This window comes from Oncorhynchus mykiss, chromosome 9, assembly GCF_013265735.2.
Source record: "Oncorhynchus mykiss isolate Arlee chromosome 9, USDA_OmykA_1.1, whole genome shotgun sequence".
Lineage (NCBI taxonomy): Eukaryota > Metazoa > Chordata > Actinopteri > Salmoniformes > Salmonidae > Oncorhynchus > Oncorhynchus mykiss.
Genome location: NC_048573.1, coordinates 16,480,818 through 16,495,659, shown reverse-complemented (window position 1 = coordinate 16,495,659; position 14,842 = coordinate 16,480,818).

The following is a 14,842-nucleotide window of genomic DNA, read 5'->3' as shown; positions in this document are numbered from 1 at the left end:
CAGTCGCTAGCAGGAAGACTGGTTAGCTTAGTTTAGCATAGCCTATGTGTTTTATTCATAAGATAGTAGCTCCAGTCACTAGCAGGAAGACTGGTTGGCTTAGCTCAGCATAGCCTATGTGTTTTATTCATAATATAGGAGCTCCAGTCACTAGCAGGAAGACTGGTTAGCTTAGTTTAGCATAGCCTATGTGTTTTATTCATAAGATAGTAGCTCCAGTCACTAGCAGGAAGACTGGTTGGCTTAGCTCAGCATTGCCTATGTGTTTTATTCATAATATAGGAGCTCCAATCGCTAGCAGGAAGACTGGTTAGCTTAGTTTTATTAATATGGTAGTAGCTCCAGTTGCTAGCTGATTCCTGTCCAGCTGTGAAAGCAGGAAGCCACACACACATACCCACACACACACACACACACACACACACACACACACACACACACACACACACACACACACACACACTTTTTCTCCCACACCCCTGCCAATGCTGATGTTTCACACACACTTACCCCCACCGTGTGGGTTTTACTCAGGTCCCCATGAAGATAGCGGGGGTCTCAAGCGGCAAGATCCGGGGCTCCATGTCCAAACTACACCTCCCCCAAACATCTCTCCCCCTCTTCCTAATCACTCTCTTCTCTACCTTACTTTCTCTCAATCTCTCTTCTCTGCATCTTTGTACTGCATCCTCATCGCTATGGAAACCAGGCAGCTGCAGCTCCTCCAAGTTCCCAATTCTCTCTCAGTCTTCCCTCTCTCTTTACCACCCGTATCCGGGGGCAACTGCAGGAGCCTCTGACTAGAACATATTAGTTTATCCTTTTTTTTCACCCTCTCTCCATTTTGTGGAATTGTAGTCCTCCTCTCTTCACATTCTTCTGTTTTCGACCCTTTAGTTTAGAACCTTGCCTTGGTTTATCTGTTTGTTGCCATGGCAATGCCCCACCATGAGACATTTATATAGCTATTTATAAAGAAGTGCTTTTCACCTAAACATACCTCATTAGCTAGTTGACAGTGAGTAGCGGTCTAATGTAGTTAACTGATTTTTTTATATAGTTCTACACTATGTTTGATTGAATTTCATTCATTCATAAACCAATATCCTGTCAGAATTTCATATTTCTGCATTTGTAAAGTAAAGCTGAATATATTTCTCTAATACAGGTATTCCCAAACTGGGGTAAAGCGTAACCCCAGGGGTACGCGCAATGCCATCAGGGGTACGTACGCCAAATACAAGTGTGATTCACTTTTTTCCCCACATTTTCAAACATTACATTTATATTTTCCAACAGGGCTATCTATATACATTTGGGTGAGGTTTTTTTCTCACCTGAGTAGCCTTGTTTCTCAGCCAAAAATAAAATATCAACACAATGTCAAATACAGGTAGCCTAGTCAAATAATTAACATCCAATCCTATAAACCTTTACTCTATCACGGGAATTCCACTAACGGTCCGTTTGTAGCCAAACGTAGCTGCTGCTCATTCCGTTTCACAGAGCAAGTGGTTGTGTGAAAATGTAATTTAATCAAAAGCCACTGTCAGATTTCTGAACTGGGCTGCACTCAGAGTATCCTGCCTTGGCAATTCACGCTGCTAAGACACTGATTGTCACGCCCTGACCTTAGAGAGCCTTTTTATGTCTCTATTTGGTTTGGTCGGGGTGTGATTTGGGTGGGCATTCTATGTTTTGTATTTCTTTGCATTTGGCCGAGTATTTGGCCGAGGCAGCTGTCTATCGTTGAAATGGAAGCAGCAAAAGCGGAACGGCGAAGATACGAGGAGTTGTCACGACGAAGCATGCACGAGAGGCAGCCACAAAAGAATTTGGGAGGGTGGCACACAGGGAGATTGGCGGAGTCAGGTTATAGACCTGAGCCAACTTCCCGTGCTTACCGTGGGGAGAGTGTGACTAGTCAGGCACCATGTTATGTGGCTCTGCGCAGTGTGTTTCCGGTGCGCATGCACAGCCCGGTGCGCTCTGTGCCAGCTCCTCGCATTTGTCAAGCTAGAGTGGGCATTCAGCCAGGATGGATTGTGCCGGCTCAGCATTCCTGGCCTCCGGTGGGTCTCTTCGGTCCAGGATATCCTGTACCGGCTCTGCGTAGTGTGTCTCCGGTGCGTCTCCACAGCCCAGCGCCCCGCAGTTGCCGGGCTAGGGTGAGCATCCAGCCAGGACGGGTTGTGCCAGCTCTGCGCTACAGACCTCCAGTGCGTCTCCACGGTCCAGTGATGATCCATGGCACGAAGCCTTCAGTGACGGTCTCCAGACCGGGGCCTCCAGCGACGATCCCCAGACCGGGGCCTCCAGCGACGGTCTCCAGACCGGGGCCTCCAGCGACGGTCTCCAGACCGGGGCCTCCAGCGACGGTCTCCAGACCGGGGCCTCCAGCGACGGTCTCCAGACCGGGGCCTCCAGCGACGGTCCCCAGCCTGCAGAGAGGGTCCCCAGTCCGGGACCTGCAGCGAGGGTTTTTTCTGGTTATCATTAAAGAATATGATTAACCTACCCCACGCTGCATCTTGGTCTAATTCCACCAACGACGATCGTTACCCTGATGCCCTTTGCAACCACGTACCTATGTGAGAGTGGATTCCCGGCCCTCACTAGCATGAAAACTAAATACAGGCACATACTGTGTGTGGAAAATTATTTAAGACTGAGACTCTCTCCCATACAACCCAATATTGCAGAGTTATGTGCATCCTTTCAAACACACCCTTCTCATTAACCTGTGGTGAGTTATTTATATTTTTTGATGAACAAATAAGGTTTTATATATAATATGGTTAAATAAAGAGCTAAATTATTTGATTATCTTATTTTTGCTCTGGTCCTATAAGAGCTCTTTGTCACGTCCCACGAGCCAGATAGTGACAAAAACTCACACTCAGTCTTATGTTTAATAAATGTATCACATAGTGTGTGTGGCAGGCTTACAATGATGGCAAAAAACTACATTTGAGAGTGCGCTGACCCTGGTGCTAGAGGGGGTACGCAGCTGGAGGTTGAATGTTTGAAGGGGTGTGGGACTATAAAAAGTTTGGGAACCACTGCTCTAACAGATTGAAACTGATCTTGTCAATATATTTCTGCAATTAAGTACAGCTATTCTTCTCTACGTATATTTCTTTCATCAACTTCTATTTATTTAAACCTCTTAGATGTGTCCTCTACCTGTGTGGTTCTGGTACCGGTTCCGACCGACATGTTCGCTTATAAATCGATCTGTAGACACCATAGATCGAAATGGCTTGAATTGAGCGATAGCCCTGGTTCCCACGGTCACAGTAGTATTTTTCTGAGCCTGTATTTAAACGCTCCTGAGTGGCGCAGTGGTCTAAGGCACTACATCTCAAGAGGTGTCACTCAAGAGGTGTCACTACAGTCCCTGGTTCAAATCCAGGCTGTATTACATCTGGCCATGATTGAGAGTCCAATAGGGCAGCGCACAATTGGCCCAGCGTTGTCTAGGTCAGGCCGTCATTGTAAAGCAAAATCAAATTAGCTTTTATAGGTCAAAAAATGCTTGTGCTTCTAGTTCCGACAGTGCAGTAATATCTAACAAGTGTTCTAACAATTCCCCAACAACTACCTAATACACACAAATCTAAGGGGGTGAATGAGAATATGTACATATAAATATATGGATGAGTGGGATAGGCAAGGTGCAATAGATGGTATAATATACAGTATATACATATTATATGTAAGATATGTAAACATCATTAAAGTGGCATTATTTAAAGTGACTAGTGATCCCTTTATTAAAGTGGGCAGTGATTGGATCTCAGTGTAGGCAGCAGCCTCTCTGAGTTAGTGATGGCTGTTTAACAGTCTGATGGCCTTGAGAATAGAAGCTATTTTTCAGTGTCTCGGTCCAAGCTGTGATGCACCTGTACTGACGTCACATTCTGGATGGTAGTGGTGTGAATAGGCAGTGGCTCGGGTGGTTGTTGTCCTTTATTATCTTTTTGGCCTAAATAAGCATTTGTTCTTAACTGACTTCTCTAGTTAAATCAAGGTAAAATAAAAAAATGTAGGGTGTGAAATCTGAAACCACTTGTAGCTGGGATGTCCTTCCTACAATTTAATTCGCAATTCCGACTCCATCAGCTCCTGGCTGAACCCTACATAGACCCCTTTCTTTGTTTACAAACATTGCCACACGAGGGCGATGCGCACAAGTTGGTGGCAGAACAAGGGGGAGTTCTTATAGAACGCCAGCAAAAAAAAGCCTCTATTTACATTGCTTACGAGTGCATTTTACACTACTTTATGAATAACCTGGTATGAATAACCTGCTTAATATAATGTTTGTGTCATTATCTCAAATCAACTGCATTATACTTAAAAACACTTCAAATGGCTCTTTGGTTAGCTTTTGCTACAGCCTATGTTAATGAGCGTTAGCGATCTAGCTCACAACTGCCACAAACAAATATTATCTGAGCGACTGTTCAAGCAACAATCAAAACATCATTATAAGCCTATTAGAACCAGGACCAGGAGAGAGTGGTTTCATCACGGTTCAGAGACATTCAGAGATCAATTTATAGCCATTCATCGAAAATTATTAATAGGTTTGAAACAAAAAAAACACTTTCTGTCTGTTATAGACGGACAAGATTCATATGAGAGGAAAGGCAAGTTCCTAACGAATTCAGGAAGCCAAACTAGAGTTCTGTGAGAGGTTCACAGTGATGGGGGCCGACGTTTTGATCAAGAGAGACTTTTAGAAAATATGCACATTTTGTCTCACACTAAACATACAAATATGTATTTTACAGTTATAAGGAAGGGGAAATCTCATAGTTAGTCATTTTATTATTTGATTACACTATATTTAGAAAGCATAAAAGTCATTTCAAGCCTTATTCATACAGTTTTATATATCACATCAAATATTTCACATTTGTATCATATTTGTATTGTGTACTTGAGCTTGTGTCCTCAAAAGTGACTAGACTTCAGCAATTTACTTTAAAAAAATACCGGAAAGGGGAGATTTTTAAAAATCTTTCTTTGGGTATGCAACATTACTAGTCATTGTTTATGACTCTCTCATGATACATAATTACTTTTGGGGATTATGTAGATGACATTTTCGATGACATTTAGTTCCATATAACTGGTTTTAATACACTTCTATTGACTTCCTTCCCATTGGATTGACTCTCAATTCAAACAGCAGTTCTAATTCCACTCCCCTGAGCGTCAGTCAGTTCCAATTCAACGTCTATTCCACGTTGGCTCAACATCATTTCATTGAAATGACGTGGAAACAACATTGATTCAAATCAAATCAAATCAAATCAAATCAAATTTTATTTGTCACATACACATGGTTAGCAGATGTTAATGCGAGTGTAGCGAAATGCTTGTGCTTCTAGTTCCGACAATGCAGTAATAACAAGTAATCTAACTAACAATTCCAAAACTACTGTCTTGTACACAGTGTAAGGGGATAAAGAATATGTACATAAGGATATATGAATGAGTGATGGTACAGAGCAGCATAGGCAAGATACAGTAGATGGTATTGGGTACAGTATGTACAAATGAGATGAGTATGTAAACAAAGTGGCATAGTATAGTATAAAGTGGCTAGTGATACATGTATTACATAAGGATACCGTCGATGATATAGAGTACAGTATATACGTATGCATATGAGATGAATAATGTAGGGTAAGTAACATTTATATAAGGTAGCATTGTTTAAAGTGGCTAGTGATATATTTACATAATTTCCCATCAATTCCCATTATTAAAGTGGCTGGAGTTGAGTCAGTGTCAGTGTGTTGGCAGCAGCCACTCAGTGTTAGTGGTGGCTGTTTAACAGTCTGATGGCCTTGAGATAGAAGCTGTTTTTCAGTCTCTCGGTCCCAGCTTTGATGCACCTGTACTGACCTCGCCTTCTGGATGATAGCGGGGTGAACAGGCAGTGGCTCGGGTGGTTGATGTCCTTGATGATCTTTATGGCCTTCCTGTGACATCGGGTGGTGTAGGTGTCCTGGAGGGCAGGTAGTTTGCCCCCGGTGATGCGTTGTGCAGACCTCACTACCCTCTGGAGAGCCTTATGGTTGAGGGCGGTGCAGTTGCCATACCAGGCGGTGATACAGCCCGCCAGGATGCTCTCGATTGTGCATCTGTAGAAGTTTGTGAGTGCTTTTGGTGACAAGCCGAATTTCTTCAGCCTCCTGAGGTTGAAGAGGCGCTGCTGCGCCTTCTTCACGATGCTGTCTGTGTGAGTGGACCAATTCAGTTTGTCTGTGATGTGTATGCCGAGGAACTTAAAACTTGCTACCCTCTCCACTACTGTTCCATCGATGTGGATAGGGGGGTGTTCCCTCTGCTGTTTCCTGAAGTCCACAATCATCTCCTTAGTTTTGTTGACGTTGAGTGTGAGGTTATTTTCCTGACACCACACTCCGAGGGCCCTCACCTCCTCCCTGTAGGCCGTCTCATCGTTGTTGGTAATCAAGCCTACCACTGTTGTGTCGTCCGCAAACTTGATGATTGAGTTGGAGGCGTGCGTGGCCACGCAGTCGTGGGTGAACAGGGAGTACAGCAGAGGGCTCAGAACGCACCCTTGTGGGGCCCCAGTGTTGAGGATCAGCGGGGAGGAGATGTTGTTGCCTACCCTCACCACCTGGGGGCGGCCCGTCAGGAAGTCCAGTACCCAGTTGCACAGGGCGGGGTCGAGACCCAGGGTCTCGAGCTTGATGACGAGCTTGGAGGGTACTATGGTGTTGAATGCCGAGCTGTAGTCGATGAACAGCATTCTCACATAGGTATTCCTCTTGTCCAGATGGGTTAGGGCAGTGTGCAGTGTGGTTGAGATTGCATCGTCTGTGGACCTATTTGGGCGGTAAGCAAATTGGAGTGGGTCTAGGGTGTCAGGTAGGGTGGAGGTGATATGGTCCTTGACTAGTCTCTCAAAGCACTTCATGATGACGGATGTGAGTGCTACGGGGCGGTAGTCATTTAGCTCAGTTACCTTAGCTTTCTTGGGAACAGGAACAATGGTGGCCCTCTTGAAGCATGTGGGAACAGCAGACTGGTATAGGGATTGATTGAATATGTCCGTAAACACACCGGCCAGCTGGTCTGCGCATGCTCTGAGGGCGCGGCTGGGGATGCCGTCTGGGCCTGCAGCCTTGCGAGGGTTAACACGTTTAAATGTCTTACTCACCTCGGCTGCAGTGAAGGAGAGACCGCATGTTTTCGTTGCAGGCCGTGTCAGTGGCACTGTATTGTCCTCAAAGCGGGCAAAAAAGTTATTTAGTCTGCCTGGGAGCAAGACATCCTGGTCCGTGACTGGGCTGGATTTCTTCCTGTAGTCCGTGATTGACTGTAGACCCTGCCACATGCCTCTTGTGTCTGAGCCGTTGAATTGAGATTCTACTTTGTCTCTGTACTGGCGCTTAGCTTGTTTGATAGCCTTGCGGAGGGAATAGCTGCACTGTTTGTATTCGGTCATGTTACCAGACACCTTGCCCTGATTAAAAGCAGTGGTTCGCGCTTTCAGTTTCACACGAATGCTGCCATCAATCCACGGTTTCTGGTTAGGGAATGTTTTAATCGTTGCTATGGGAACGACATCTTCAACGCACGTTCTAATGAACTCGCACACCGAATCAGCGTATTCGTCAATGTTGTTATCTGACGCAATACGAAACATCTCCCAGTCCACGTGATGGAAGCAGTCTTGGAGTGTGGAGTCAGCTTGGTCGGACCAGCGTTGGACAGACCTCAGCGTGGGAGCCTCTTGTTTTAGTTTCTGTCTGTAGGCAGGGATCAACAAAATGGAGTCGTGGTCAGCTTTTCCGAAAGGGGGGCGGGGCAGGGCCTTATATGCGTCGCGGAAGTTAGAGTAACAATGGTCCAAGGTCTTTCCTCCCCTGGTTGCGCAATCGATATGCTGATAAAATTTGGGGAGTCTTGTTTTCAGATTAGCCTTGTTAAAATCCCCAGCTACAATGAATGCAGCCTCCGGATAAATTGTTTCCAGTTTGCAGAAAGTTAAATAAAGTTCGTTCAGAGCCATTGATGTGTCTGCTTGGGGGGGGATATATACGGCTGTGATTATAATCGAAGAGAATTCTCTTGGTAGATAATGCGGTCTACATTTGATTGTGAGGAATTCTAAATCAGGTGAACAGAAGGATTTGAGTTCCTGTATGTTTCTTTCATCACACCATGTCACGTTGGCCATGAGGCATACGCCCCCGCCCCTCTTCTTACCAGAAAGATGTTTGTTTCTGTCTGCGCGATGTGTGGAGAAACCCGTTGGCTGCACCGCTTCGGATAGCGTCTCTCCAGTGAGCCATGTTTCAGTGAAGCAAAGGACGTTACAGTCTCTGATGTCCCTCTGGAATGCTACCCTTGCTCGGATTTCATCAACCTTGTTGTCAAGAGACTGGACATTGGCAAGAAGAATGCTAGGGAGTGGTGCGCGCTGTGCCCGTCTCCGGAGTCTGACCAGAAGACCGCCTCGTTTCCCTCTCTTTCGGAGTCGTTTTTTTGGGTCGCTGCATAGGATCCACTCCGTTGTCCTGTTTGTAAGGCAGAACACAGGATCCGCGTCGCGAAAAACATATTCTTGGTCGTACTGATGGTGAGTTGATGCTGATCTTATATTCAGTAGTTCTTCTCGACTGTATGTAATGAAACCTAAGATGACCTGGGGTACTAATGTAAGAAATAACACGTAAAAAAACAAAAAACTGCATAGTTTCCTAGGAACGCGAAGCGAGGCGGCCATCTCTGTCGGCGCCGGAAGTATGTGTGTTGCCAGTGGGTCACTTTGATGTCTCTCTGTCACACTCACACGGTGGCTCAGTTTCCTGGTCACTGGCAGAGCTGGGACGACAAACTGAAAATGATCAACACCAATCACTCATCGCAGGCATTTTGCTGATATTGTTCTATTACGATAAGTAGCCTATAACAGAGAAATGTGAAGATTGAAATGAAAAAAGTTTGATAATATGGGTGATTGTTAATGGGACAGATGATGGCTACAACCATCAAACTAGTAGTAGTAGTTTAAAGGATCATTTAAAACCTGTGGTGTTCTAAACCTATCATTCCATTCATCATTATCGCATCAATTCAGGCAATTTATTGCAATATGGATTTTGGCCATTTCGCCCAGCTCTACTTTCACACCCCTACCACACACACACACACACATGCACGCACGCACGCAAACAAACACACACTCACACAATATCACAATATCCCTGAATGCTAATTTTAAGTGCTAGATGCTGTTTAGAACAACAAACTTGTTCTCAAACTTGTCCAGCAATGTCTTCCACCAGCCATTCAGAATGCATGTCCATTTTAGTGCAAGACTAAATAGAATAAGAATAAATGTCCAGTATTGCGCAGTTAGGCCTATGGTACACTCCAAAAGGGTTCCCCGGATGTCCCCATAGGATAAATATTTTGGGTTCCAAGGAGAACACTTTTGTGTTCCAGGGAGAACCATTTTTGGTTCCATGTAGAACCCTCTGTGGAAAGGGTAAAGTGGTCAATCAAAGGTGACCAAAACAATGCAATTGCCATGGAAACGTTTGGAGGATAAGGCTTTGAGGGAAAGATCCCATGTCCTCACTGCCCCACAGCAAAATTAGCCTACATTTAGGCTATTGTTTCTATATGTGTATTTCACACTATGTTGAGGAGTAAAATGCTTGTATGGATGAAAACCCCAACACATGATCATGTCATGGCATGCCAATCAACTGCATTACAGTTAAAAAGGACTTTGACTACCACCACCGATTTCTATATTATGCTAACCAGCGTATACACATGGGAGTTAGCATTTAGCAGTCACTTCTGAGGGGCGGCTGGTAGCCTGGCGGGCTGGATCGAATCCCCAAGCTGACAAGGTAAAAATCTGTTGTTCGGCCCCTGAGCAAGGCAGTTAACCCACTGACCCCCGGGCGCTGAAGACGTAGATGTCAACTAAGGCAGCCCTCTGCACCTCTCTGATTCAGAGGGGCTGGGTTAAATGCGGAAGACAGTTGAATGCCTTCAGTTGTACAACTGACTAGGTATCCCCTTTCCCTCTTCTTAACCTGAAAAGGGATAACTTCTACATGTTATGCAGCAAAAACAGCCAAATATATTGAAATCTGACTTAAATACCAAATTGTGGGCCTGTACATAAATCATGACGGATTTGTTTGATCAGATTTGTTGAATGTGTTCAAACCTGGCTAATGGAACGTCTGCGTTCCATTGACTACTTTACCACATCTATGGTACCAAAAAGGTTGTACCTGAACCAAAAGGGTTCTTTCTACCTGGAAGCAAAAAAGGTTCCTCAAAGTGTTCTATGGAATCAGCCGAAAAACCCTTTTAGGTTCTAGATAGCATATTTATTTCCTAAAGTTTATGTAGGTATGGTGTCTTTATGACAATGGACGGGATCAGTGAGGTTACAGCGATTTCAACTGAGTGGATTTGACTCTGGCGAGTGGTCTGGTCACTATTATAGCAACTAAGTTTTCCCCTCCTCCCTTTCCCTTTCATTGTTCCACAGCTCAAGAGAGCACAGACTCCCCCTTTTCAGGGGAGAGAGGAGGGAGGGGGGAGGAGAGGAGAGGAGGGAACATGGCTGCAATTTTTTTGGAAGGCTCTTTTCAGTACTCATTTCAGGGGTAGGGATGGAGGACAGTGGAGGAGAGCCTGAGTTTGTGAGTGACTCATTCTACTACCTCTACACAGGTTGATAATGGCCCGTTCCGCTTTGTGTGTATGGAAATACACTGTTCTCCTGTATATGTGTCATATACTTTCCGTTAGGTCAACGTGTGTGGTGTAAAAGTTTTACTTTTAATTATACAAAGCAGTAAAATACAATAAAAGTTAAATGTATTAAAATAATTGGTCTGATTATTTTGATATACTACTATATCAACCGTATTACTTTGGATTGTGGGGCAGTTAGATCACACATTTCAGCAAAAATAACTACACTCTGACTACTACACTTTTACACACTCTGCTACTAGAATCCCACACCATATGGCAACTGTAATAATGCAGTACAGAAGACAGTGAGGCACTGTTGAAGTTTTAAGTAAATAACACACTTCATTTTTTACAACGTGTTTGGAGTACAGGGGGATGTTCATGAAGTCTTCTCTAGGCTGGAGGGGATCAGTGGATAGAGGGACCCACCCACTGGCCGGAAAGGGTGAACCCCTTCCCTCTGAGAACCTCTGCCCCCAGGGGACACGCAAGTTAACTCAGCATAACATACGGCCCTAAAATAAAAATGTTTAGATTTTTTGCCTGATTCTTTTATTTATTTATTTTCTCCCAAATTCAGTTTCTGTCAGAGTTTACTAGGAGTGGTGGGTTGGAGTCAGGCGCAGAGAGCAAAGGGTTCGGTAAAACGTGCACAAAACGGTCACGCCAAAATACAGGGCGCAGACCAGCCCAAACACAGGCCAAACAGTCCGGAGAAAACAAACCAATAAGACAAAACGAAACGAAAAGGAAAAAGGGATCGGTGGCGGCTAGTAGACCGGTGAAGACGACCGCGGAGCCCCACCCGAACAGGCAGGGGAGCCACCTTCAGTGGGAGTCGTGACAGTTTCTCCATTTTGTTTTCCAGGTTTCTTTCTTTCCTCATTTTTTTCTTCTGTTTTTTTGCACTCAAAATAAAAACATTTAAATAGAAAAACAACCAAATTGGATAAGTCCACAACAATGCTTAAACCAAATCAGGAGACCACTTTTAAGATCTGGGAAAAAAAAAAAAGAAACGTTGGCTGGACAGATCCTAGTTGAAGTTGCCACAGACAATGATTGGTTCAGTGCCTTTACACTATGACAATGGAAGGAGTGTGTGTGTGTGTGTGTGTGCGTGCGTGTGTGCGTGTGTGTGTGTGTGTGTGTGTACTGGTTTCAATGTGTTTGTGACTTCTTACCTGTAGAAAAAAATTGTTGTGACACATCAAACAGAGTTAGCAGGGCTAGTTAGCAGGGCTATTAATGCACAGTGAGACCACATGTTGCTATGGTAACCAGGGAAGTATCACCAAACAAAGTTACATGACAGTGGGAAGTTAGCTTAAAGCTTGAGTAAGTAAAATGTGTGTCCACAAATGTACACAACTGTCTACTATATGTAAATAGTTGGTTAGTGAATGCCATGATGTAGTTATTTTGTTAGATACTTCTCCCTATTAGCCAACATCATATTTTTTCAAAGTCATTTTAGCAGTCCGAACAGATTCACAAATCATGGGAATTTGGCACTATGAAGACGTCTCCCTCTGAGGCAAGTGTTGCTAGGCAACCCCCCTGCAGTTGTTTGGGCAGTCCTTTTTTTTTATTATTGTTTCATTCACTTCTCTCTTTGACATGCACTGTTGGAGCTCAGAGCTTAAGAATGTCACTGTACCCTGCAATTACATCTGCGACCCTGTGCATGTGGCTAATAAACCAATCTGATCGGTCTAATCTAATCCTGCTCCCTCCGTGGCTAAAGACAGTGTGAGAAACGGGCTAACAAACATTTGTGCTATGAAACAAAATAAATACTGCACTCTGACCCACCAAACTGTTTTGCAAGATTCATGTTATTAGACAAAGCAAGGTACTATAAGTGAACTTAAAAATGTGATGTAGTTTAATTTGAAATTGCAGCTGTTGAATCTGCTAGCTTCAGACATTACTTTCTGCATCTTTAATGAAAGTAGTTGATTGGTTACTAAAACAGCTCTACCTATCACACCTGCTCCCGCTCCCCCTCTCTGGCACTCGAGGGTGCCAGGCTGCCCTTCATTACGCACACCCGTCACCATCATTACGCGCAGCTGCGCAATATTGGACTCACTTGGACTCCATTACTTTGTTGATTACCCCCTCTATATCTGTCTGCTCTGCCGTTTGTTCCCTGTGTCAGCATTGATGTCGTTATTTTTCCCCTGTCCAGACGCTGTTCCTGTTCTGTTTCATGTCTATTGTTTATTAAATTATCTCCCTGTACCTGCTTCTTGTCTCCAGTGTTGATACTCACACTACCTCTTGATTGGTAGAATCTATTCTTGTTCTGATTTCAGATTTGAAAAGCAGAGAAGTAGAGGAATATTTCATACATTGTCTAAGTGGCAAAGCGGTCAAAGTAGATGATTTGTGTCAAAAGTGACATGGTTTACAGTTAATAGATCAGAATGTTGGGAGTCATGATGTCACAATGGCCCTTTAGAATGCTGAGGGGGAAGGAGGACAAAAAGCGTAATAGTTTAAAAAATATCAAAAATATCAAAAAGTTGTATACAAGCACACTATTCCAGACTGATCTACACGTTTTAAGGTTTGAATTGCATTTCTAGCTTAAACAGTGTAGAGGAGAGAGGAATAGCATTACAAAGAAAAATTAAAAGTATTACGAAGATTTAGAATGGGACATTTGCTTCTCAAGTCCCATTAATAAACACAATGGTATTTTAACAAGAGACCAAGGCCAAAGGGTTATTCAAAAGCCTGCAGAGTTCTCCAGATAGCCTAACAGCATCCCCATGGTGACAGAGTAGATGGTTGTCAAGTAAGAGACCTAAGGCTGGAACCATGCTGATGGCAGTTTAAGATAAATCATTCGATTTTTAAAGCCTCTACATCAGGGCTGCCCAATTCTGGTCCTGGGGGGCCGAAACACTTCCATTTTTTTGTTTCTACCTAGCAGTTAATTGCACCCAACAGGTGAACCCAGGTCTGAATTAGTCCCTGATTGGGAGAGGATGAAAATCAGAAGTGTTTTCCAGGACCGGAATTGGGCAGCCCTGCTCCACATCAAGGTGAATCTAATATAATAGTTCTCGATTGCCTCTCGCCTGTCTACCAGTCCTTGTGCTAACATTCCTCTCCTTGTACTCCATGTCATACGCCCAAACAGGATTAAGCACGAAACAGGTCTCGATTTCAGGCTTCATCGCCTATAGTTCTCGTTGAATCTGATTGTGTCCACATTCCATGATATGACAAATGATATGATGAGATAAAACACGATCATTTCAATCAATCAACTGACCGGAGGAACATCTAAAAGCTTTATGCATCGCTGTTTTAATCCATACAATATGTACATCCATTTCTCTTTCACAATGCAGGAAATCCTTATCTTTACAGCTTTACATGGATCAGTAAAAACAAAGAATGTGTAAATCAGTAGTGATAATACAGCAGTCCAAAGAAAGGAACACCGTCAGGAGGTGGAACAGAAAGGATAATCGACAGACCCCATCGTCCGTATTCACTAAGCGTCTCAGAGTAGGAGTCTTGATCTAAGATAATGTCCTCCCCCCCCGGGTCCATATAATGTTATTCATTATGATCTAAAAGGTCCAACTAATCCTATATCAGCACGCCTACTCCCCAGACGCTTTTTGAATACGAGCCTAGAAAAGTAGAAGCAGGTGGTCACTGCAGTCAGACTGTATTCAGGTGAGGTCGGTGCCCGGTCGAGACTCAGCTGGCCACGCCTTAACTACATTCAAAACCGGAGAAAATCCTTTTCACTTCGTTTCTGTTTGGCTGACCTCTCGCTAAGGCCTTGAACTCATTGATCCCATCTCTCCACTTTACCCATGGGTTCCGCTAGCCCCTTCTCGTTTGCTCTTCATTCTCAGACCCTCAACTGTCTGTGCAAACTCCCCCTGACCCATCTCCTCTGTAATAACCCTCTCTTTCCCCCCTCACTCTTCACCTTATTTTCCCAAGCCCCCCTTCTCCCCAGTGGCCTCATATATGCACCAAGACATCATTATACAAGGTCCCCTCAACCCCATAGCCTCAGCCT